Raw genomic sequence first — 24040 nt, 5'->3', positions numbered from 1 at the left:
CCGCAGTTCATTTCCTCATATTCCAAACGAGAAATTACGGTAGCAAATCACCCGGTTCTTTACGACCAGAACTATTTACTGGGATACAAACCGGAGGAACCAGGCATGGAGGGAGGTGGCAGAGACAGTGGGGGAAACTGGTAGGTTTTCGCCTGTTTGGGGAGTTTATATATATATATATATTGCTCGCATAAAATCCCCGGGGTTTTTTGCTTTGTATGCCGGGGGCGGGACATTCATGTGATTGGTTGTTGGTCGCGGTGCTAGAATAAAATCCCCAAGCTTCAGACACGCCCAGCTCCAAGCTTTTTTTGAAGCTATAGTGTGGACGGGCCGTAACTGTTTAATGGTGTTATCTTTATTGCTACCCCCTTCCCCGTCAATGTATAGTGTTGGTCCACAGCGCAAACGTATTAGTTTAACAAAATCCGCATCTAAAGATACGTTATTTTCCCCTGTGATATTCCAGTCTCAAATCTCACATCACATCGTAATTAACAAAAGACCGAAAAAAAATGTTTTAATTAAATAATATTTTATTCTGAGTGTGCTTGCTTTTCTCTTTGAAAGTAATCACATAATGGCATTGTAATACACGGTTCAGCTGCATTAAATATTACATATCTGCTGTAGTTCTCTATTTATAGAGCCCTGATGAGAAGACTTCTAGACAAACATGAGGAACTGCCGCCAACACTGAAAACGTGACGTGGATCATAAATATATCAGCAATTAAACAACATCTTACATTTCTTTTCACACAATACGTCCCTTCGCAGTATCAACACTAATTCGGCTGACTTTTATATTTGATCCAATTGGTAGATAGGCTGTATTTACACCATAAAGGTGCACAGCTGATAGAAAGGGACACCTGGTGGTTAAAGCATGTTATTCAATTTCATTATTTTTATTATTAGATATTAATAGGATCCCTATAAAGTATATTCATTACTCGTTATTCTCTACTAATAGTTAATTAAAGACTGTATATAATGACTATTTTGCACATCCCTTTCAAGATTTCAAGATTTTCTAAGGTTTATTGACATATTACATTCACAAACGGTGTAGTTATGCGATGAATGAAAAAATTGGGTCGCAGGTTCCTCAATAGTGCATTACAAGACATCTATCAATATTTGTGCATACCTCCAGCAATGTTAACTATGTTGAAGCACGTATTTTAACTGATATTATAAATATGTATTATACTCTTATAGGATGTATATAGATATTTTATCTCAGGCCTTGTCAGGTATTGAACAATCAATAAATAAAGAACACAGAGTTATTAAATATAAAACAAAGAATTTGTGTGATTATACTAAATAATTTACAAATAAACACCACTGCATATTTACAACTGTTACACATGCTGATGTAACGCAAATGTTTCCAATTTGGGATCAATAAAGTATATATTATCTTAAGATGATCGATGGCTTCTGCCATATCTGCAAAATGTGCCTCTGAACCTTGACAATTGCTTGTTTTAGGCTTATCAATTAATGTAATGTAATGTCATGTTATCAATTAACAACAAGAGGGGTCACAAACATAAGACCAGCTGTTAAATAAAGCTCTTCTGACCTTAGCTGGCATGTGGGTATATATATTAATGCTGCCCATTATGGGCACAAGCAATTTTCACCCATTTATTAATTATATGTTTTAAATTTGAGTGTTCCCTATCCCTTAAACCTCCAGGGATGTACACAGTATACTGGCAACTTCTTATTATGGGAAATACGACAAATTCTTTTAAAACTACAACTCCCAGTAGAGACGTGCCATAGATAGAGAACATGTTGCGAAACACAATATCGATAGCAGCGTCCCTAGCAACAAGTAACAAGTAGTTAATAATAATAAAAGACATTAAGAAAAAGGCATTTTAAACAGTCATTAAAAAGCAACACAATCTATCTGCATTGCATTACTCTAAACATGTAATAACGTGCTTTAACCAGTAGGTGGTTTGGGTTAAAAAGCTGTCAAGTTTACAGTGTTAACAAAATAAAATATACTGCTGTTTCTGGTTTAGTTTACGAGGGATATATTTAGTTATTGTTTTGATATTTGTAACACAAAAGCGATGGAAAAAACCCACAGCAACACAGAAAAGATGGTCTTAACATGACCCAGCGGTCTAGTAGTTAATAAAAAACAATAATATCAAAACAAAATATTACTACTAACTTTATTGTGAAATTCAAACTGAACGGTAAAAGAATAGTTTCCGGTCTATTCTGAGCCCGATCTCTGTAGATAAATAAAAATAAAGAACTACGACAGATGTGTAATATATTTAATGCAGCCGAACCATTTATTGCAATGCATTCATGTGATGACTTTCAAAGAGTAAAGCAAGCACTGCTGAATAAAGTATGATTTTATCTTTTACGAAAGGTTTTTTTTCATATGGAATGCAGTTGGAGGTCAACCAATCACAGAGCTTGAGAACTAATCACGGGGTTTGTCAAACAGAGCACATGGTGTAGTCCTAAACGATAGCTGGGGATTCTGGGTAGTGTAGTGTCTTCTGCCATCCTTTACTCCGAAAAAATATTTGTTTCTCCGAATCGAAGGGGAAAAATACAAAAGCATTGCACACAATTTCAACCAATCAATGTTGTGTAATTAAAAAGGATAATCTGGTGTTGTTTAGTCGATGAGTAGTGCACATATCACTGTAAAATCAATCGACAGTAAGGGGAATACTTATTTCCGGGTGTACAATTCTCCGTTATCCAATGGGAATGGACGCTCACATTGCCTTTAAGGGCAGCCGACACAAACGAATGCCGTGCTTCCATGAGCGTCAAATCCCGCCGCAGATGGGAATACATTGCAATCAGTTGAAAGCTATTTGAAGCCCTTTATGAAGCTGAAGGAGCCTAGGAGCGTCACAACTGCACGCCTCGGGACCCTGACCAAACGTCGCTCCTGGACGATTATGGAGTGAGAGTGTGTTGCTGCAGCGCATCAATCTGCTGCTGAGCGCGCCACATTCTAAATGGCTGAGGTGAAGGCGGAGCTCGGAGAATACAGCATTGTCAATAACACTTCCTCAAGAGCGAAATCCAACGTCTGGGAGGCTTTTGGTGTCATCCTAGATGGAGAAAATAACCAACATGCCACGCTTTTTTAGTCAAATATGGAACTGCTTGTGTAAATACTTGCACGTTTTCACTGCTCATAGGATAAGCGGGTTCGGGTCGGTTTGCGGAACTATTTGGCAGTATGTGCGGGTGGCGGGGCGGGATCGGTATTGCACGTCGAGGGAGCGGGTCTTGAAAATCAGACCCCTGCAGGCAGGGCCGTCCCTGGCCACACTAATTGCGGCGCATAAACACATAGGTGCGCCACATTTGCGTCTCAGTTGAGGCTCCCTCCGCAAGATGAGGCTCCCTCCGCGAGGTGAGGCCCCACGCAGTCTGCGTGATCTTCCTGTAGGGAGGGACGGCCCTGCGTGTAGGACTCCAGGTGGAACTAAAGTCTGATTTAAGAGTCGATTATATTTCACATCATTAATCCAAATCTGTAAAGTAACTCAAGGTATTAAATAAATGTAGTGGAGTTAGATTACACCATTAACCTCTGAATTGTAGAGGAGTAAAAGTACAAAGTAGCATACAATGGAAATACTCAAGTAAAGTACAAGTGTCTCAAAATTGTACTTAAGTACAGTAGGCCTACTTGAGTACATTTAGGCTACTCAGTTACTCCCCAACTCTGAAAAACAGTTTATTCATAATAATTATGAATGATGGGGAAATAAGTTATGAATAAGCTCTATTTAGGTTAACATCTTAACAAGAGTGAATTGTGGCATTTTGGTGTTATTCAGTTAAGAAAAACTATGCATATTTGTTGTTAACCTTGTTCCATCTAACCTGATTGGCTGGTTTAAACTGGGAAGGCGGGCTCTATGATATATTTTTGAAGAGCAGCACCAGCACTGCTGCGGGCAAACTGAAGAATGCTTTGTTCAGGCTATTTAACAGGAAAACGTACCTTTTGCGAGATGTTGACATTTGTATTAATGTATTGTCTTATTTTTAATAATCAATAATAACTAATAATCCATTTTTTGACTTGGCCCTGTTACAAGCTGGCTCTGCTTGCAACATAAGGACAGTTCCACACAGGAGTTGCCCAAAACAAGTATTTATTTTACCCAACACAGTGATTACAACCAACAATAAAACAAACACAGGAGCGGTGTCCAGGTGCACTGAGCATGGCAGCTGAGAGAGAGTGAGAGCCTGTTCTGCAGCCCTCTTAAATAGTGGAACCAGGTGCCACAGGTGGGTCTCATCACTGCTGATTACAAGGAAAACCCAGGTTACAACAGCACCACATGGTGGACAACCACAGGGTTGTCACAGCCTGTTGGATACAAAAGAAATTCATAAATACGTCATATTATTGTATAATAATTACATTCTTCCTCTTTTTTTAACAGTGTGAAGACCTGACATATCCACCCTGTTGTATCTGCAGCTCTGTCAGCTGACTGTAAAACACCAACAGTACAACATGCAACAACTATTTATTTCATAGCATTTAATACATGATTTTTGATCAGAAACAGTCAAATACTAGACCTTGTCAAAAAATATCCTTCCACAGAAAAAATAATGCTGTGGATTATCTTTCCTAGAAAAATGGATAATCGAAAGAAAAAAAAACATACAAATGTTTTCATTTCTCTGACTCTAAATAATGTGTTCTCTATTGTGTCTTACATCCTGTTTTATCCCAAACCTTTTGGACTCCTCGCTGACTTGTCAGGATACAGACAGCTTCCTGGTAGCCTCAGTGTCCAAACCGTCCTTGAATTGGACACCGGGACAGCTGAATAGTACTTCCTGTGGGAACGGCTGGCATCGCATCACATCCTGTTTGTCAGAAGGCAGAGGATGAGGAGACTCTGGACAATTAAATGAACCCTCTGACCATTATAAAACATAAAAGGGGAAATTGACTCCGTAATCGTTCTTCACTTTCAGACTGTTGAAGGGAAACCTTGACCTTTCAGAGATCCATCCATCCTCCAACGGCTCATCCTGTTCAGGGCTGTGGAGGAAAGGAAACATCCCAGCATGCTTTGGGTGAGAGCTGAAAACAGCCTAAAAAGGTAATTGGTGTACTAAAGGATTAACCTATATAGAACAGAAACATGATGTAACTCAAACTCAATGTAAAGATGATATATAATATTATGTACTAAATATGGAATATGAACTCATTATCTACTAACGAGGAAATAAGTACTCCGATGTTATACAAAAGAAAAAGAAGCAATTCTATATTACTAACATAATTTCTTACAAGTACAAGTCCTGCATGGAATATCTGACTTAGATAAAAGGGTACATTTTTCCTTATTTAATTTTCTGCAGCTGGATGTTTTAACCTTCAATCATAAGTCAATGTTTATTTATTTGTTGATTTATATTTTGTATTGGTTAATAACATGAATCTGTAAAGTAGCTAAAGCTGTCAGATAAATGTAGTGGAGCATAAAGTAGCATATCAAGAAAATACTCAAGTTGCAACTATATCAACATTTGACTTAAAGAGCAACTTGCAGGTTTTTTTTTTTTAATAGATTTATGCTTAACCTTGCCTGAAAATTACAGTTAAAAAAGTTAATGCAGGATTTGATATGTTTTACAAGACATAAGGGCAGGAATTCAGAGGAAAATGAGCCCTTTTGAGCTCTGCTACTAAAAACTGCTTTTGTTTAGCATCATACATCAAACGCGTCATATTACGTCACATGGGGGAGCAACTTTCTCGGACTCGTTCTCTGCCCAATCCGCGGTAGTAGTTTGCAGTGGTTGTGATTTAGTGAGCTGGTATTTTTTCGGTAATTTTACATTGCATTTCACGATTAGTATTCGAATATATATTTTCAACCTCTTCTGTGTCAAAACTAGCATTGTGATCCATGTTTATTACTACGTTAGACCGGCCGCTCTCCCCCATGTTACGTCACACGCGGGAGGTCACGTGGGGAGGCTTTTTGTATGCGGAAGTCAAAAAGTCTTACAAAAACGACGCCAGATGTCACTGTAGTGTATATTTCTGTATATTTTAAAAAAAATCTAGTGTATACATCATTTTCCTACACATTTATTCACTTGTGTGTCTAACCTGTAAGTTGCTCTTTAAGTACAAGTATCTTATTACATCCCACCGTGATCTAAATATGCACAGATTCGGTTTTTGTAGTTATATCTAGGATTCCTCTCTGTTGGAAGTCGAGCTGAACCCTAAAAGAGAGGACAGATCGAAGAAGAATTGAACAAAAGATGGAAGGTAGTTTAGTTTGGTTTTTGAAACAGGGCTGAAACAGAGGCTAATTCAACTGCCTCTAGTTGCCAACTGGAGGAGGAGGGGCAGCAGGAGCAACAGCGTGCAGAGCGAGGTTTTTGCAACTATTGACAACTTATTGTTGTGCATGCGTAACATACAATATAACATCTTAATCGCTGGATTCTATCAAAGTACTTCATGGGTCCAAAGAAAACCATCGCTGCGGAGGAGGTCGAGGACATTAAAAAGTCGCTCTACTTCCTGGCGGAGGAAATTTCTGCTGTCAGGTTGCAACAGAAAAACATTTTGGACCTTGTAAAAGAGGTTAAGGATCTGCGGATCCAGAATGCTGAGAAGGACAAGAGGATAACTTACCTGGAGAGCAGAGTGGAGGACCTTGAGCAATATACCAGGATGAACAATGTTATCGTTACCGGGCTCAACATAAAACCCCGGTCATACGCTCGTGCTGTGACCGTTAACAACAGGGGTGAGCCCCGGGAGCTTGATGTCAGCTCCAAGGAGCAAGGTGGCTGCTTTCCTCCAGTCCAAGGGGATCGAACTGGGCTGTGAGAACATCGAGGCATGCCACCCCCTGCCAAGGAGTAACGCTGGCAACAAACTGGCTATTCTCATCAGGTTTGTGAACAGGAAACACAAAACGGCCTTACTCAAACAAGGAAGGAAGCTGAAAGGATCAGATGTCTACATCAACGAGCATCTGACCAAGTACAACGGCGACATAGCCAGAAAGGCTCGCTTCATGAAAAAACAGAAGAAAATTCAGAACACCTGGACAACAAACTGCAAAATATTTATAAAGCTAAACGGAACACCTGAGGAGGCCAAAGTAGTCATCAGAAACATGGAGGATCTGGATAAATACCAATAATCTTCATGTTCTGGACCACACATAAGGTAACAAGCACTTACACACAACCATGACTCACACTGAATGGAGGCAATCATCTTCAATAGGGGAAAATATTATCATAATGTAATACATACTGCCCAATCGTCAAATACAGTAGAAAAATGAAATATGCAGAATGTCCATAGATCACAAGGGGTTTACAAAATGCCTGTAAAAAGAAAAATTCATTGTATAGAGATGTCATGCGAAATAAAACAAAAGAGACAGAGATTAGATATAAAAAATATAAAAATAAATTAACAATTATAATAAGGACCTGCAAAAGTGAATACTATCGGAATATACTAGACAAAAATAAAAACAACATTAAAGGAATATGGAGCATACTGAATAGTATTATAAAAAATGGGTCTAGAAAAAGGAGTTATCCCACATAATTCATTGACAAGGATAAGGAAGAGGAAAATATGGATGTTGTATCCAACAGTTTCAATGATTTCTTTGTAAATGTTGGACCTGAATTAGCAGGCAAAATCCCTGATGGAGGAACATCAGACAATAAGCTGGAAAACTTAATAAAACGTAATCCTTTCTCAATGTTCCTCACAGCATTGCATGAAAGGGAAGTAGTTGATATTGTAACGAAATGTAAAAACAAAAAATCTACGATTGTGATGACATTGACATGACTGTATTAAAAAAGGTTATAGATGTTATTTCAAAATCATTCACACACATATGTAACTTATCATTCCAAACTGGTGCATTTCCTAACAAAATGAAAATAGCAAAAGTCATACCTTTGTTCAAAGCTGGGAACAAACATCACTTCACAAACTATAGACCTGTCTCACTTCTACCACAATACTCAAAAATTCTTGAAAAGCTTTTCAATAACAGACTGGACAATTTAATAGAAAAACACAAACTTCTCACCGAAAGTCAATACGGATTCAAAGCCAATAGATCAACATCGATGGCTTTAATAGACTCACTTGAAGAAATTACTACAGATGTAGCACTGAATTTCAGACTCCAGCTTACAGCTTCCTGCCTACGACCTGCCTAAGACCAGTATAGAGGAATGTTAAGCCCTCCCACTATTTTCCAAGAGGGCGTTGCCAGATTTTCAATTTCAGGTTTTAACCAGGAGATGGCGCTTCATTCACAAATACAGAAAGACAAGTTTCATGGACTTTCAGTTTTGTTTTGAAGAGCATTTGAACACATCAATATTTTAGATCAACTAAAGTATATCTAATCTTGTAATTCAATAATATATAGTCTTTATATATTAAATAATCATAATTATAATGTAAATGTTTACATTACACTTCTTTATTTGTTATGCTCATACTTTTACCTTTACAATCGTTTGCTTTAATATGCAGTATATGTTTTGTATATTTTTGTGTTTGCTTCCTCCTGCTCCCTTTCGGACACATACTGTATGATTTATTATTATTATTAATATGAAGATATTATTAAGATAAGATAAGATAAGATGTTACTTTATTGATTGAACATTTTAGTTTAGAATGTGCTGTCTCACGGTAATTCAGAAGGCTCACAGGTCACATTCCGACCATTATTTAAAACAATAGGTGCTTTCACACCGTCTACAGTTTGATTTGTATAGAGGGACCTCTGTTGCTGAATGGCCAGATTAGGTGTGGTGCATTTATTATAGGTGATCAGAGCTAACTGCCTGCCGTCAGATTTCATTTAAAAAACTGATCTGATTTTAAGACTACTTCAGCGCTCATAAAGAATTATAAGAATAAGAATAATACGTATTGAACTGGTTTAATTAATTTGTGAGTTTATTTAACACTAGAACCGCTATTCGGGTCAATTTGTGTGATGTGTGTTGTGTGTGTGCAATGTAACTTTTTTTCAATAAAATATTAAAGTCTCCCAGTCCGTGACTTTTCCTGAAAGTGTGTTATGTAGCACCCTATGTTGTTAAAAATTGCATTCTAATAGCGGGATTTGACAGGTTTAGGTAGGCCTATTCAAAAACCTCTGGCGGTTCTAGTGTTAAGGTAATTAGGTACAGTAGAAGCCCTTTTTTATCAGTAACGAATTTAGCAGTTGAACATAAAAGTCAACTAACTGAGGGTCACTTGCAATGACAGTGTTGTGTCTAATTGTAAGCTTGTCACTCAGAGTAACCTACAGTTAATTTAGCTGCTGGAGAAGAAAGATCAGGGGGGGAGGGGGGGAGAGAGCTGTGGTTGATGGGCCATTAGTTGTGTAAATACACAGCTGAGAGCTGCCGTTTCATTCAGACTGTTTAAAAAATGGTAACAACGGACTATTTTTCTTAGCGGATGCATGCCAATTTAAATCAATACATACAACTATTTTTTAAACCAATACAACTATTTTTTAAATCAATAAAAACCTTTTCTAAATCCATAAGAGCATTTAAATTAATATTGGGAGTCATGTCGTTACTTTGTTGAGAATGTGGCCATGTAATAAGCGGGATAATTTGCAGCGACTTGTTCCTTATGGGAAAAAAAACCCCCGTCATGTGTGTGTGGTTAAAACACCTTCATGAAGTGAAGGAGGTTTTCCTTCTATAAAACAGCTGTGGACAGCAGTGAGTATCACGGACATGAATTCATAGATCAAGGCAGACTGGTGCACACACTCTCCTGTCCTGCCAGACGACACGCCCGTTCTAAGCCGTGTCCCTCACTCCTCACATCCCAAGCTGCATCCCCACAAGTGTATTATGTTGTTACATCGTTTCAGATGTTATGTTTCAATTGTGCTCTGTCTATGTTCAGTGATGCAAACTTGTCACCTTTCGGCGAAATTCGCCGTTTTGAATCCAAAATAGGTCGTTTGTGTGATTCATGTAGATCTGCAATAAAAATATTTTTGGGGTATGGGGGGGTCTGGGACCCGGAGTAATCTGCGGCCGTGAGCTGTTATGTGCCATCATGACACGCATGGTGTTCTTTTTTAATATATATTATAATGAAGTGCGAGCTGTGTGCTCGAGTCTTCCTGCCTGTCGGCTCTGCTCATGGTGGATGTATAATAAGGCTCTGCTGCTCCGACATGATGGTCTAGCTTCAGCAGCTACATTACCTACGGGTGCGTTCGTTAATATTAACTGTGCGTCCGGAGTCACTGTGGCACAGACTGGACCGCTGGTGAACAGCTGTTAGAACGGGCCGTTCAGGTGTTCAGAGCAGAGCTCCCTGTCGGAGCGGCAGAGCGTGATGTGAACTGAAAAGTTTTTCTGTGGCAATATTATTTAAGGAATCGTTGAGCTAGCTAGCTAGCATACATTGTCACTAAGTGCTAACGTTAGCTTTAGCCTTCTATTTCTAATAGTTTTTTTCATAGGCTATAAACAGAGGGGGTATAAGTATATATATATATATTGTACTTGAGTAAAAGTAGAAGTACTCAGATCTTGTACTTGAGTAAAAGTAGAAGCACATAGATCTTTTACTTGAGTAAAAGTAGAAGCACTCAGGTCTTGTACTTGAGTAAAAGTAGAAGCACACAGATCTTGTACTTGAGTAAAAGGAGAAGTACTCAGATCTTGTACTTGAGTAAAAGTAGAAGTACTCAGATCTTGTACTAGAGTCAAAGTAAAAGTACTCAGATCTTGTACTTGAGTAAAAGTAGAAGTACCAGAGTGTAGGAATACTCTGTTACAGTAAAAGTCCTGCATTCAAAATGTTCCTCAAGTAAAAGTAGAAAAGTATTCTCATCAAAATATAGTGAAAGTAGCGACAGTAAAAGTAGTCATTGTGCAGATTGGTCCATTTCAGAATAATATATATGATATGTTTTATAATGATTGATCATGAAAGTGTTCTCAAAGCTGCAGGTGCAGCTAGTTTGAATGACTTTGTATACTGCAGGGTAGCTTGTGGATTTGCTCCAGGTGGAACTAAAGTCTGATTTAACACTTGATTATATTTCACATCATTCATCCACATCTGTAAAATAACTAAAGGTATTAAATACATTTAGTGGAGTCAAAGTACACCATGTACCTCTGAACTGTAGTGGGGTAGAAGAACAAAGTAGCAAAACATTGAAATACTTAAATAAAGTACAAGTATCTCAAAATTGTGACCAAGTATAGTACTTGTTGAGTTTATGAACTTAGTTACTTTACACCATGTGGCTATAAAGATAGAAAGACTAAGCCTTGCACAGAGGCATGAAAATACATTTTCAAAATGCTCAACAGTGCTGCTAAAATTATAAACTGACTGCTACACAATTTAAAATAAATGCTTTTATATATTTCTATTAGATGTGACTCTTTGGCGTTTCTGTTATTATTAACACTGCTGCTTTAGTTGTTCTGATATCCTCTGTTATTCCTCATTTTAAAGCCGATATTCTGTGGGGTGGGGGAGCCGGGGGCTCGGATCCTTGTCACCTTTTTCATACCTGATGAGTTTGCATCCCTGTATGTTAAAAAGCCTCAGTCACCTTAATTCATGTAATAAAAACATCTCAGGTAAGTAACACTCAAAGCTAAATGTGCAATACCATGTTCAGCTGTGTTACTATTTATAATGTTATTGTTGTTACATCAGAAGATGTACATATTGGAATGATTTCTTAACTTACAGTAGGCTATTTTTTACAATGTGTGTTGGAAGGATTTATTAAATTACAATGAATATTGTCATTGTTGAAGGCTTTTAGAGAAGGGTGAACTATAAGCCTGAATTACATAACATTTTATACCTAAAAACATAAAAGCCACAATAAATAAATCACAATTATTCTAGTTATTTTTACCTCCCGTATTGCTTTCAACCCACCAGCTGTAATGGTGTTGTTACGTCACTAACTGTAAGCTTGTCACATACAGTCTATGGTCACTCAGAGTAACCTACAGTTAATTTAGCTGCTGGAGAAGAAAGATCAGGGGGGGAGGGGGGGAGAGAGCTGTGGTTGATGGGCCATTAGTTGTGTAATACCGTTTCATTCAGACTGTTTAAAAAACGGTAACAACGGACTATTGTTCTTAGCGGATGCATGTCAATTTAAATCAATATATACAACTATTTTTTAAATCAATAAAAACATTTTCTAAATCCATAAAAGCATTTCAATTAATACTGGGAGTCGTGTCGTTACTTTGTTGAGAATGTGGCCGTGTAATAAGCGGGATAATTTGCAGCGACTTGTTCCTTATGGGGAAAATAGCACCCGTCATGCAGATCAGGATCCCTCCGCCACGCTTTGGGATCCTGATCTGCCGACGAGGCTCCATTAAAATATAAATATTTTGAGTGAATTACTGAGTTTAGGCACGTTAATAACGTTTTAATGAAGTTGAATACAGTATATTCATATGAGTCAGTGATTTCATGTCAATTCGGCGAACATACAGATGTAGCACTGAATTTCGGACTCCAGCTTACAGCTTCCTGCCTGCGACCTGCCAAATACCAGTATAGAGGAATGTTAAGCCCTCCCACTATTTTCCAAGAGGGCGTTGCCAGATTTTCAATTTCAGGTTTTAACCAGGAGATGGCGCTTCATTCACAAATACAGAAAGACAAGTTTCATGGACTTTCAGTTGTGTTTTGAAGAGCATTTGAACACATCAATATTTTAGATCAACTAAAGTATATTTAATCTTGTAATTCAATAATATATAGTCTTTATATATTAAATAATAATAATGTAAATGTTTACATTACACTTCTTTATTTGTTATGCTCATACTTTAACCTTTACAATCGTTTGCTTTAATATGCAGTATATTTTTGTGTTTGCTTCCTCCTGCTCCCTTTCGGACACATACTGTATGATTTATTATTAATATGAAGATATTATTAAGATAAGATAAGATGTTACTTTATTGATTGAACATTTTAGTTTAGAATGTGCTGTCCCACGGAAATTCAGAAGGCTCACAGGTCACATTCCGACCATTATTTAAAACAATAGGTGCTTTCACACCGTCTACAGTTTGATTTGTATAGAGGGAGCTCTGTCAGTTTTCGAATTACCCATTTGCTTTCGGGGAGCCCTATTTTTCAGAGCACATCCTGCTACTAAATATGTCACACGCACGCTCTGTTGACTGGCGCAGCAGCGCGGATGCGATCAATTGCTATAAAAACACTCTTCTACTAATACAGACGGTGTCACTATGCCGGCGGATGTGGCCGTTGTTGAAGCCTCTTCAGGCTCCGCATCGGCATGCCTCTCCCTCGGTGTGGAGCTGTCAAACTCGACCCTAACGCCGCTTACAGCCGGCCAACTAAAAGTTGTTTTCCGTTCACGTTGTCATTTTTAGACTCCTTCACTTCTTTGCTTGTGAATCCAAAAGCTGTGACGCTTGGCTGTTTTCGTTTTGCCATATTTTTTTATTACAAAGCCAGAGTTAAAAAAATATCAATATGAACATTTCAAATACCGCGCCGGCATCACCGCCATAACCATAGCAACGTAAGTAAGAATGCAGCGCCGCCACGTACAGATGGCAACACCCAGACATATTCACAAATATAAAACAAATATTCAGAAACTGTAATGAACAATAACTATTATTTATTTTATGAACTGTTATTTACAGAAACTCAACATTTCTAATCTGTGTGACACAAATATGCACGATTTTTTTGGGCTCCCCCTATTTATCTCAAAGTCAGCCTTCAGGGGAGCTCCCTCCCTCTTCGGGGGAGCCAAGCTCCCCCTAGCTCCCCCCCATTTCGAACAGTGTCTGTGGCTGAATGGCCAGCGATTAGGTGCGGCACATAAATCATAGGTGATCAGAGCTAACTGCCTGCCGTCAGATTTCATTTAAAAAACAGATCTAATTTTAAGACTATTTCTGCGCTCATAAAGAATGATAAGAATAAGAATAATGCGTATTGAACTGGTTTCATTAATTAGTGAGTTTATTTAACACTAGAACCGCCAATCGGGTCAATTTGTGTGATGTGTGTTGTGTGTGTGCAATGTAACTTTTTTTCAATAAAATATTAAAGTCTCCCAGTCCGTGACTTTTCCTGAAAGTGTGTTATGTAGCACCCTATGTTGTTAAAAATTGCATTCTAATAGCGGGATTTGACGGGTTTAGGTAGGCCTATACAAAAACCTCTGGCGGTTCTAGTGTTAAGGTAATTAGATACAGTAGAAGCCCTTTTTTATCAGTAACGAATTTAGCAGTTGAACATAAAAGTCAACTAACTGAGGGTCACTTGCAATTACATTGTTGTGTCTAACTGTAAGCTTGTCACTCAGAGTAACCTACCGTTAATTTAGCTGCTGGAGAAGAAAGATCAAGGGGGGAGGGGGGGAGAGAGCTGTGGTTGATGTGCCATTAGTTGTGTAAATACACAGCTGAGAGCTGCCGTTTCATTCAGACTGTTTAAAAAACTGTAACAACGGACTATTTTTCTTAGCGGATGCATGTCAATTTAAATCAATACATACAACTATTTTTTAAATCAATACATACAACTATTTTTTAAATCAATAAAAACATTTTCTAAATTCATAAAAGCATTTCAATTAATATTGGGAGTCATGTCGTTACTTTGTTGAGAATGTGGCCGTGTAATAAGCGGGATAATTTGCAGCGACTTGTTCCTTATGGAGAAAATAACACCCGTCATGTGTGTGTAGTAGAGGTGTGTGTGGTTAAAACACTTTCATGAAGTGAAGGAGGTTTTCCTTCTATAAAACAGCTGTGGGCAGCAGTGAGTGTCACGGACATGAATTCATAGATCAAGGCAGACTGGTGCACACACTCTCCTGTCCTGCCAGGCGACACGCTCGTTCCAAGCCGTGTCCCTCACTCCTCACATCCCAAGCATCCCCGAAAAGTGTAATATGTTGTTACATCTCAGATGTTATGTTTCAGTTGTGCTCTGTCTATGTTCAGTGATGCAAACTTGTCACCTTTCGGCGAAATTCGCCGTTTTGAATCCAAAATAAGTCGTTTGTGTGATTCATGTAGATCTGCAATAAAAATATTTTTGGGGTATGGGGGGGGCTGGGACCCGGAGTAATCTGCGGCCGTGAGCTGTTATGTGCCATCATGACACGCATGGTGTTCTTTTTTTATATATTATAATGAAGTACAAGCTGTGTGCTCGAGTCTTCCTGCCTGTCGGCTCTGCTCATGGATGTATAATAAGGCTCTGCTGCTCCGAGATGATGGTCTAGCTTCAGCAGCTATATTACCTACGGGTGCGTTCGTTAATATTAGCTGTGGGTCCGGAATCACTGTGGCACAGACTGGACCGCTGGTGAACAGCTGTTAGAACAGGCCGTTCAGGTGTTGAGAGCAGAGCTCCCTGTCGGAGCGGCCGAGCGTGATGTGAACTGAAAAGTTTTTCTGTGGCAATATTATTGAAGGAATCGTTGAGCTAGCTAGCTGGCATACATTGTCACTATCTGCTAACGTTAGCTTTAGCCTTCTATTTCTAATAGTTTTTTTCATAGGCTATAAACAGAGGCGGTATAAGTATATATATATTGTACTTGAGTAAAAGTAGAAGTACTCAGATCTTGTACTTGAGTAAAAGTAGAAGTACTCAGGTCTGTACTTGAGTAAAAGTAGAAGTACTCAGATCTTGTACTTGAGTAAAAGTAGAAGCACACAGATCTTGTACTATAGTAAAAGTAGAAGTACTCAAATCTTGTACTTGAGTAAAAGTAGAAGCACACAGATCTTGTACTAGAGTAAAAGTAGAAGTAGCCTACTCAAATCTTGTACTTGAGTAAAAGTAGAAGCACTCAGGTCTTGTACTTGAGTAAAAGTAGAAGCACACATATCTTGTACTAGAGTAAAAGTAGAAGTACTCAGGTCTTGTACTTGAGTAAAAGTAGAAGTACTCAGATCTTGTAATTGAGTAAAAGTAATAGTCCCAGAGTGTAGGAATACTCTGTTACAGTAAAAGTCCTGCATTCAAAATGTTCCTCAAGTAAAAGAAAAGTATTATCATCAAAATATAGTGAAAGTAGCGACAGTAAAAGTAGTCATTGTGCAGATTGGTCCATTTCAGAATTATATATGATATGTTTTATAATGATTGATCATGAAAGTGTTCTCAAAGCTGGTAAAGGTGCAGCTAGTTTGAATGACTTTGTATACTGCAGGGTAGCTTGTGGATTTACTCCAGGTGGAACTAAAGTCTGATTTAACACTTGATTATATTTCACTTAATTAATCCAGATCTGTGAAGTAACTAAAGGTATTAAATACATGTAGTGGAGTCAAAGTACACCATGTACCTCTGAACTGTAGTGGAGTAGAAGAACAAAGTAGCAAAACATTGAAATACTTAAATAAAGTACAAGTATCTCAAAATTGTGCCCAAGTATAGTACTTGTTGAGTTTATGAACTTAGTTACTTTACACCATGTGGCTATAAAGATAAAAATACTTAAGCCTTGCACAGAGGCACGAAAATACATTTTCAAAATGCTCAACAGTGCTGCCAAAATTATAAACTGACTGCTACACAATTTAAAATAAATGCTTTTATATATTTTTATTAGATGTGACTCTTTGGCGTTTCTGTTATTATTAACACTGCTGCTTTAGTTGTTCTGACTGCTAAAATCCTCTGTCATTCCGTGGGGTGGGGGAGCCGGGGGCTTGACACCTTTTTCATACCTGATGAGTTTGCATCCCTGTATGTTAAAAAGCCTCAGTCACCTTAATTCATGTAATAAAAACATCTCAGGTCAGTAACACTCAAAGCTAAATGTGCAATACCATGTTCAGCTATGTTACTATTTATAATGTTATTGTTGTTACATCAGAAGATGTACATATTGAAATGATTTCTTAACTTACAGTAGGCTATTTTTTACAATGTGTGTTGGAAGGATTTATTAAATTACAATGAATATTGTCATTGTTGAAGGCTTTTAGAGAAGGGTGAACTATAAGCCTGAATTACATAACATTTTATACCTAAAAACATAAAAGCCACAATAAATAAATCACAATTATTCTAGTTATTTTTACCTCCCGTATTGCTTTCAACCCACCAGCTTTTATGGTGTTGTTACGTCACTAACTGTAAACTTGTCACATACAGTCTATGGTCACTCAGAGTAACCTACTGTTAATTTAGCTGCTGGAGAAGAAAGATCAGGGGGGGGGAGGGGGGGAGAGAGCTGTGGTTGATGGGCCATTTGTTGTGTAAATACACAGCTGAGAGCTGCCGTTTCATTCAGACTGTTTAAAAAACGGTAACAACGGACTATTTTTCTTAGCGGATGCATGTCAATTTAAATCAATACATACAACTATTTTTTAAATCAATAAAAACATTTTCTAAATCCATAAAAGCATTTAAATTAATATTGGGAGTCATGTCGTTACTTTGTTGAGAATGTGGCCATGTAATAAGCGGGATAATTTGCAGCGACTTGTTCCTTATGGGGAAAATAACACCCTTCATCCAGATGAGGATCCCTCCGCTACACTTTGGGATCCTGAAAGACCGACGAAGCTCCATTAAAATATACATATTTTTGGTGAATTACTGAGTTTAGGCACGTTAATAACGTTTTAATGAAGTTGTATACAGTATATTTATATGTGTCAGTGATTTCATGTCAATTCGGCGAACATAAATGATCGTGGTGAAGATGATGATTAAATTAGGATTAAAAATCGAGATCCGGGCTGCATTTCCTCCCGTTTGTTTTTTTCGAATAACAAAATTATTTTGTTAAATAACAACATGGTGATGTTTTATAAATGATTACATGTCTCTTATTTAGCACAGTAGTATGATATCCGTGACATATGGATCTTAACAAAGTTCCGCTGTACATCCAGCATACTGTATCTCACTTTATTTCACATGAGCTCCAGTGTGGAACCCCACTGCACCCCCTGGTGGATCAATGATCCATTGCAGCTGGCTTCATTATAATTACGTTTATCTATCACGGGGGCGGTCTCAAGTCAAGCTGGAGGTTTTCCCTTGAGCGAGGGCAGATCACGTACCAATCACGGCCCTCGCGTTTCAAACTGTCTGAAATGAATCGCTACATCTGTAAACATAAATGATCGTGGTGAAGATGATGATTAAATTAGGATTAAAAATCGAGAGCCGGGCTGCATTTCCTCCTGTTCGTTTTTTTCGACTAAACAACATTATTTTGTTAAATAACAACATGGTGATGTTTTGTAAATGATTACATGTCTCTTATTTAGCACAGAGTATGATATCAGTGACATATGGATCTTAACAAAGTTCCGCTGTACATCCAGCGTACTGTATCTGACTTTATTTCACATGAGCTCCAGTGTGGAACCCCACTGCACCCCCTGGTGGATCAATGATCCATTGGAGCTGGCTTCATTATAATTACATTTATCTATCACGGGGGCGGTCTCAAGTCAAACTGGAGGTTTTCCCTTGAGCGAGGGCAGATCACATCCAATAACGGCCCTCGCGTTTCAAACTGTCTGAAATGAATCGCTACACCTGTAGCTCAATTGACCAAAAGAAACATGCCATTGGAATATTCATTGACCTAAAAAAAGCATTTGACACAATTAATCATGACATATTAATAAAAAAACTGGAACGTTATGGAATCAGGGGTGTTGTTTTGGAATGGGTAAGGAGTTATTTAACCAACAGGCAACAGTTTGTGAAGCTGGGAGAGTGTTGTTCTTCATATTTGGACATTACGTGCGGTGTCCCCCAGGGGTCAGTATTGGGGCCGAAACTATTTATTATGTATATTAATGAAATATGCAATGTATCGACAGTACTCAAATTTGTTTTGTTTGCTGATGACCAGTGTTTCCCCTATATGTTTTCAGCAGCGGCGCTTTTTTTTTTTTTTTTTTTTTTATTAAAATAATTATAAGTGCTGCCCCCTAGCGCTCGCGGCAACTTCGAGCCACCGATACGCGGGAAAGCTGTCATTTTCAGAGCTGAAGGAAAACTGCCTGACAAGACAGACAACAGCAAGTTGAAGCAGACATAACTTTATTTGGACACAATCACCTCAAGAAGAAGGTCATAACGCCATAAATGTAAGTTATTATAATTTAAAATGTTGTTACATTTAGATTAAGTAAATTAATACTTTGATAAAAGCCTACAGTTAAGAATGAATTACATCTAGCTAACTTAGCTAGTTTGTAAGGGATAATGTGCAGCGACGCGGTCATTATGGGGAAAAGAACACCCGACAGGCTGATCAGGATCCCGACGCGAAGCGGAGGGATCTAGATCTGCATGAAGGGTGGCAGAACCCAAGATATTCAAGTCACTGGGGCAGTGGAACGAAGTGGAGACATTTGGCACATTCATTACTAGGTGCCATGCTCTTTTGACACCTGATATTAAACTAAAAAATTGCCTGATGAAAGTGATGTAAATGAACAACAAAAATAAAATAAGTTACATTTGTGTTATTGGCTATGGTAGTTTATTGGTATGTTCAATTATTTGATTATTAAAATGTAAAACAATCTTTTTCATATGGGTGTTTAGAGTTAGATCTAGTCTCTAGTCATTGTGTGCTCAAAGTGCACCAGATTGAAGCATTTTATATTAAAATGTAAAAACAAATCTTCCCGGGGGGGCATACCCCCGGACCCCCCTAGAGGATGTGATGTCCAACCACCAATTATGTTCATACAATACTGAATACATTTGAAACCTTTAATGATGTATGTGTCTTTCTTGTGCTGGCAGACAAATAGAAACATAATGGCGGGAAGCACTTCGCACGCGCACACACTTAAAATGTCCACGCGCGCCGCGCTCACATTTTGCTGGGCCCGCGTGCCTTAGCACCGCTGCTATGACTCCATCCTAGGGGAAACACTGATGACACTAATATATTTTGTTCTGGGGACAATGTACAGCTACTATTGGAAGAGATCACAGCTGAAATATGCAAACTAAAGTTATGGCTAAACAGTAATAAGTTATCATTAAACTTGAATAAAACAACATTAATCATATTTGGAAATAGCAATACACTAGCATCCATTAAGATGGATGGGATTTTCATTGAGAGAGTTAAAGAACATAAATTCCTGGAATCACAATTGATGAGAAACTGAGTTGGAAACCACACATAAAACATATTCATTCCAAAGTCTCAAGAAGTATTGCAATATTAAACAAGGCAAAACAGATTCTTGATCAAAATTCCCTCCACATTCTTTACTGTTCATTGGTGTTACCTTATTTAAGTTACTGTGCAGAGGTTTGGGGCAGTAATTATAAAACTACAACACAATCTCTATTTATTCTACAAAAAAGAGCAATAAGACTTCTTAAAAATGTTGGCTATAGGGATCATACAAACCCATTATTCTTAGAGCTAAAATTATTAAAACTGTCAGATCTTGTTGAATTCCAAATTGCACAAATCATGTTTAAGGCAAAAAACGTTCAATTACCTGGGAATATTCAGATATTGTTAAATGAAAGACAAGGGAATTATTATTTACGTGGTTCATTTATATTTAATAATGTTAGGGTGCGCACAACAAAGATAAGTTTTTGTGTTTCTGTTTGTGGGGTGAAGATCTGGAACAATTTGAGTGAGGAGCTAAAGGGATGTCCAAACATAAAACTATTCAAAAAGAGGTATAAAGAAACAATTCTCACAAGGTACAAGGATGAAATTGCTAAACCATAACTGTTTATATTCTTGTTTTGTATTCTATTTATGAATTTGTGTATGTACATATGTATATATATATAAATATATAGAGACCATTCTCCTAACTTGCCTGTATATATTATATGAATGATTATATAAATTAGGAAAGGTTTAAGTATACATTGATATTGTATGTTAACATATATTAAGATGTTAAAAAAAAAAAAAAAGGGAGAAGGGGTCGGATTAAATAAGTGTAAACTTCTTCCGATCCCTTTTTGGATGTGTAATTAGCAAAAGCTTTATTGTTATTGATATCAGACAATGATACTACAGATTATTCAATTATTAATTAAATATTTCGTTTTGTTATTGCATTCATTTGTATAGTACTGTATCATGTCTGTATCATCTTTTGTTTCATTTGTATTTTCTTTGGTTTTACACGCTCGAAAATAAATAAATAAACTAAACTAAGTTTTTCATGCAGTCAATTCTGGTTTATTTTCAGAGTAACTGAATACACTCGCATCCACATGCTGTACAACTCAGCATTATATCCAGGAAACAGTACAAATAATAGGTCAAATAGTGAAGCTTCTGTACTGTTTTGTCTTTTTTTTAGAAAGAACTGGACAATGTAAAAATTACATTTATGGAAAGTGAAGTTGCATAAATAAACTATTAATTCAAATATAAAAAACACTTGGCAGTTAAACAGAATGTTTGAAAGTCAATTCAACATGCTTAAAGTCAACTATGAAATAAAGTGTAACTAGGAACATGGAACAATACTGATAGCTTTTGATTAATTGATTTACATTAATTAGTTTGGAGTTTGGGCGCAACATTTAACACAATTAAAATAACCAGCCAAAGGAATAAAAGACATCCTGCAGAGAACAATACCTCTTCAACATTTATCATTTCACTAATCTGATATCAATATCAACTGTATGAACCCAGCCATGTACCAGAGCCAGCTCATTGTCCTCAAACATCCCATAATATAAAGCTAACCTTAACCATGACCACAATGTATCTGATATTTTAATGTGACGCTCACTGTGATGCTCCATCAATCAATCAATCAAATGTTATATATATCACAGGACACAAAGACGTGCAATAGATGTTGTGTGTAAACTAAAAAGATAATACATTTATAACATAGTAGTCTAACGCAGCGTCCACACGGCGGCGTGCGTTGAAGCTTGCCGGCGGGCATGTCTGAAGCTCGACCAACAACCAATCACCTGAATCTCCCGCCCCGGACACACAAGCAGCGGTTTGATTGGCTAGAGCTTGTACTGGCATATGATTTGATTGGCTGACACTTCCGTCGAAGATTCAAAAGTTGAACATTGCTCACTTTTTGAAGCGAGCAACGCGAGCAAAGCGAAGCGATGCTCCCACAATGCAGTTCGGCAAAGTGTGACGTCACCCCATTCAAAGTGAATAGGCAGAAGTGTTGAAGCTTCAACGCACGCTGCCGTGTGGACGGGCCGTAAATGTAAGAAAAGAGGTGTGCCTATAAAAAAAGAAGATGGAGCCAAGTGGATGTCAACACTCTTCCAGGTGCCACTAAACAGAAACAATAGTAAGTTGCAACAAGGGTAGCCACAACTCATGATCCAGATGTAACCCTTAATGCTGGCAACCTGCCAGGTGAGAGACACAAAATGTCCCGAGACGCTGAGTTACATGCATTTTGGACATTGGTGCAAAGAGATAGCAAGGACATAATTGCATATAGATAAACAGAAAGAGAAGAGAGATGAAAGTTAAAAGTCCCCCGACAGTCTCACCCTAGCAGCATAACTTGGGAATTTTTCAAGGCAAGCCTGAGCCAGTCCTAACTTTAAGCTTAATGAAAAAGAATAGACTTAAGCCTGCTCTTAAATGGAGAGAGTGTGTGCACCTGTAAACTGCAGAGAAGTGCAGCGCAAACTTTGTGCACATTAGGCTATTTACACAGGAGGTAGTGCAGTCTACAACGCACGCGCACACACACACACACACACACACACACACACACACACACACACACACACACACACACACACACACACACACACACACACACACACACACACACACACACACACACACACACACACACACACACACACACACACACACACACACACACACACACACACACACACACACACACACACACACACACACACACACAGAGAGAGAGGTAGACCTGCAGTGGCCCAACTCCCCAGGTTTTTTTGTGGCACATTTTGGTCATTTAATACATTTAATATTTTAAATGTGGTTATAAAGCAAACAAAAGTGTAAATACGTAACAAGATTTTATATTTCATTTTTTGTATATCAATGACCACATTATTTTATATTACTATTATTTGTTCATTGCTCTGTTTAAGCTAGAGAGCCAGCCAGTACAACAGAACAGAACGTGTGGTTTCTAGGTGAACTGAAGGTAAAAGACAGGGTATATAAAAAATGTGTAGATCTGTAAAAGCAAAAGTGACGATGTGTGTTTGAAGTTCACTCTGTTTGAGCAGGTGTGTGCATCCGGCTCAGGAAACACCTGAAAGTCTCTCTTTGTACTTAAGACATGCCTGTATGTGTGTGTGTGTGTGTGTGTGTGTGTGTGTGTGTGTGTGTGTGTGTGTGTGTGTGTGTGTGTGTGTGTGTGTGTGTGTTTGTGTGTGTGAGTGTGCATGCATCTGGCTTGTTTTCCCTCTTTATAGTGTTTCTGTCTGGACAAAATCACCCAGAGACATGTGTCTGACATCATGCTTTGCCATGCCTAATTTCTGCTAATCCACAGAGACACACACACAAACAGTCTCTTTTTCTCACACACACACACACGCACGCACGCACGCACGCACGCACGCACGCACGCACACACGCACACACACACACACACACACACACACACACACACACACACACACACACACACACACACACACACACACACACACACACGCACACGCACACGCACACGCACACGCACACACACACAAATGGAGTCGTATCAAGGAGCAGCATGCATCGCAGTGAGACGGAGCAGAGCAAGTTAATTTGTACAGTGCCAGGAAACATTAATTCCTTGTAGCGTTTGTTAATTTCCATCCTGGGAGCTCCTGGAATTTCCATCCTGGGAGATGTGACAGGCCGTCAGCCGTGTCTGCATGTCCCTGTTTTTATTTGTGATTCTGTTGCTGCTGT

The sequence above is a fragment of the Notothenia rossii genome, assembly GCF_949606895.1.
Source record: "Notothenia rossii genome assembly, chromosome: 9".
NCBI lineage: Eukaryota > Metazoa > Chordata > Actinopteri > Perciformes > Nototheniidae > Notothenia > Notothenia rossii.
Note: the sequence above shows the minus strand (reverse complement) of the source record.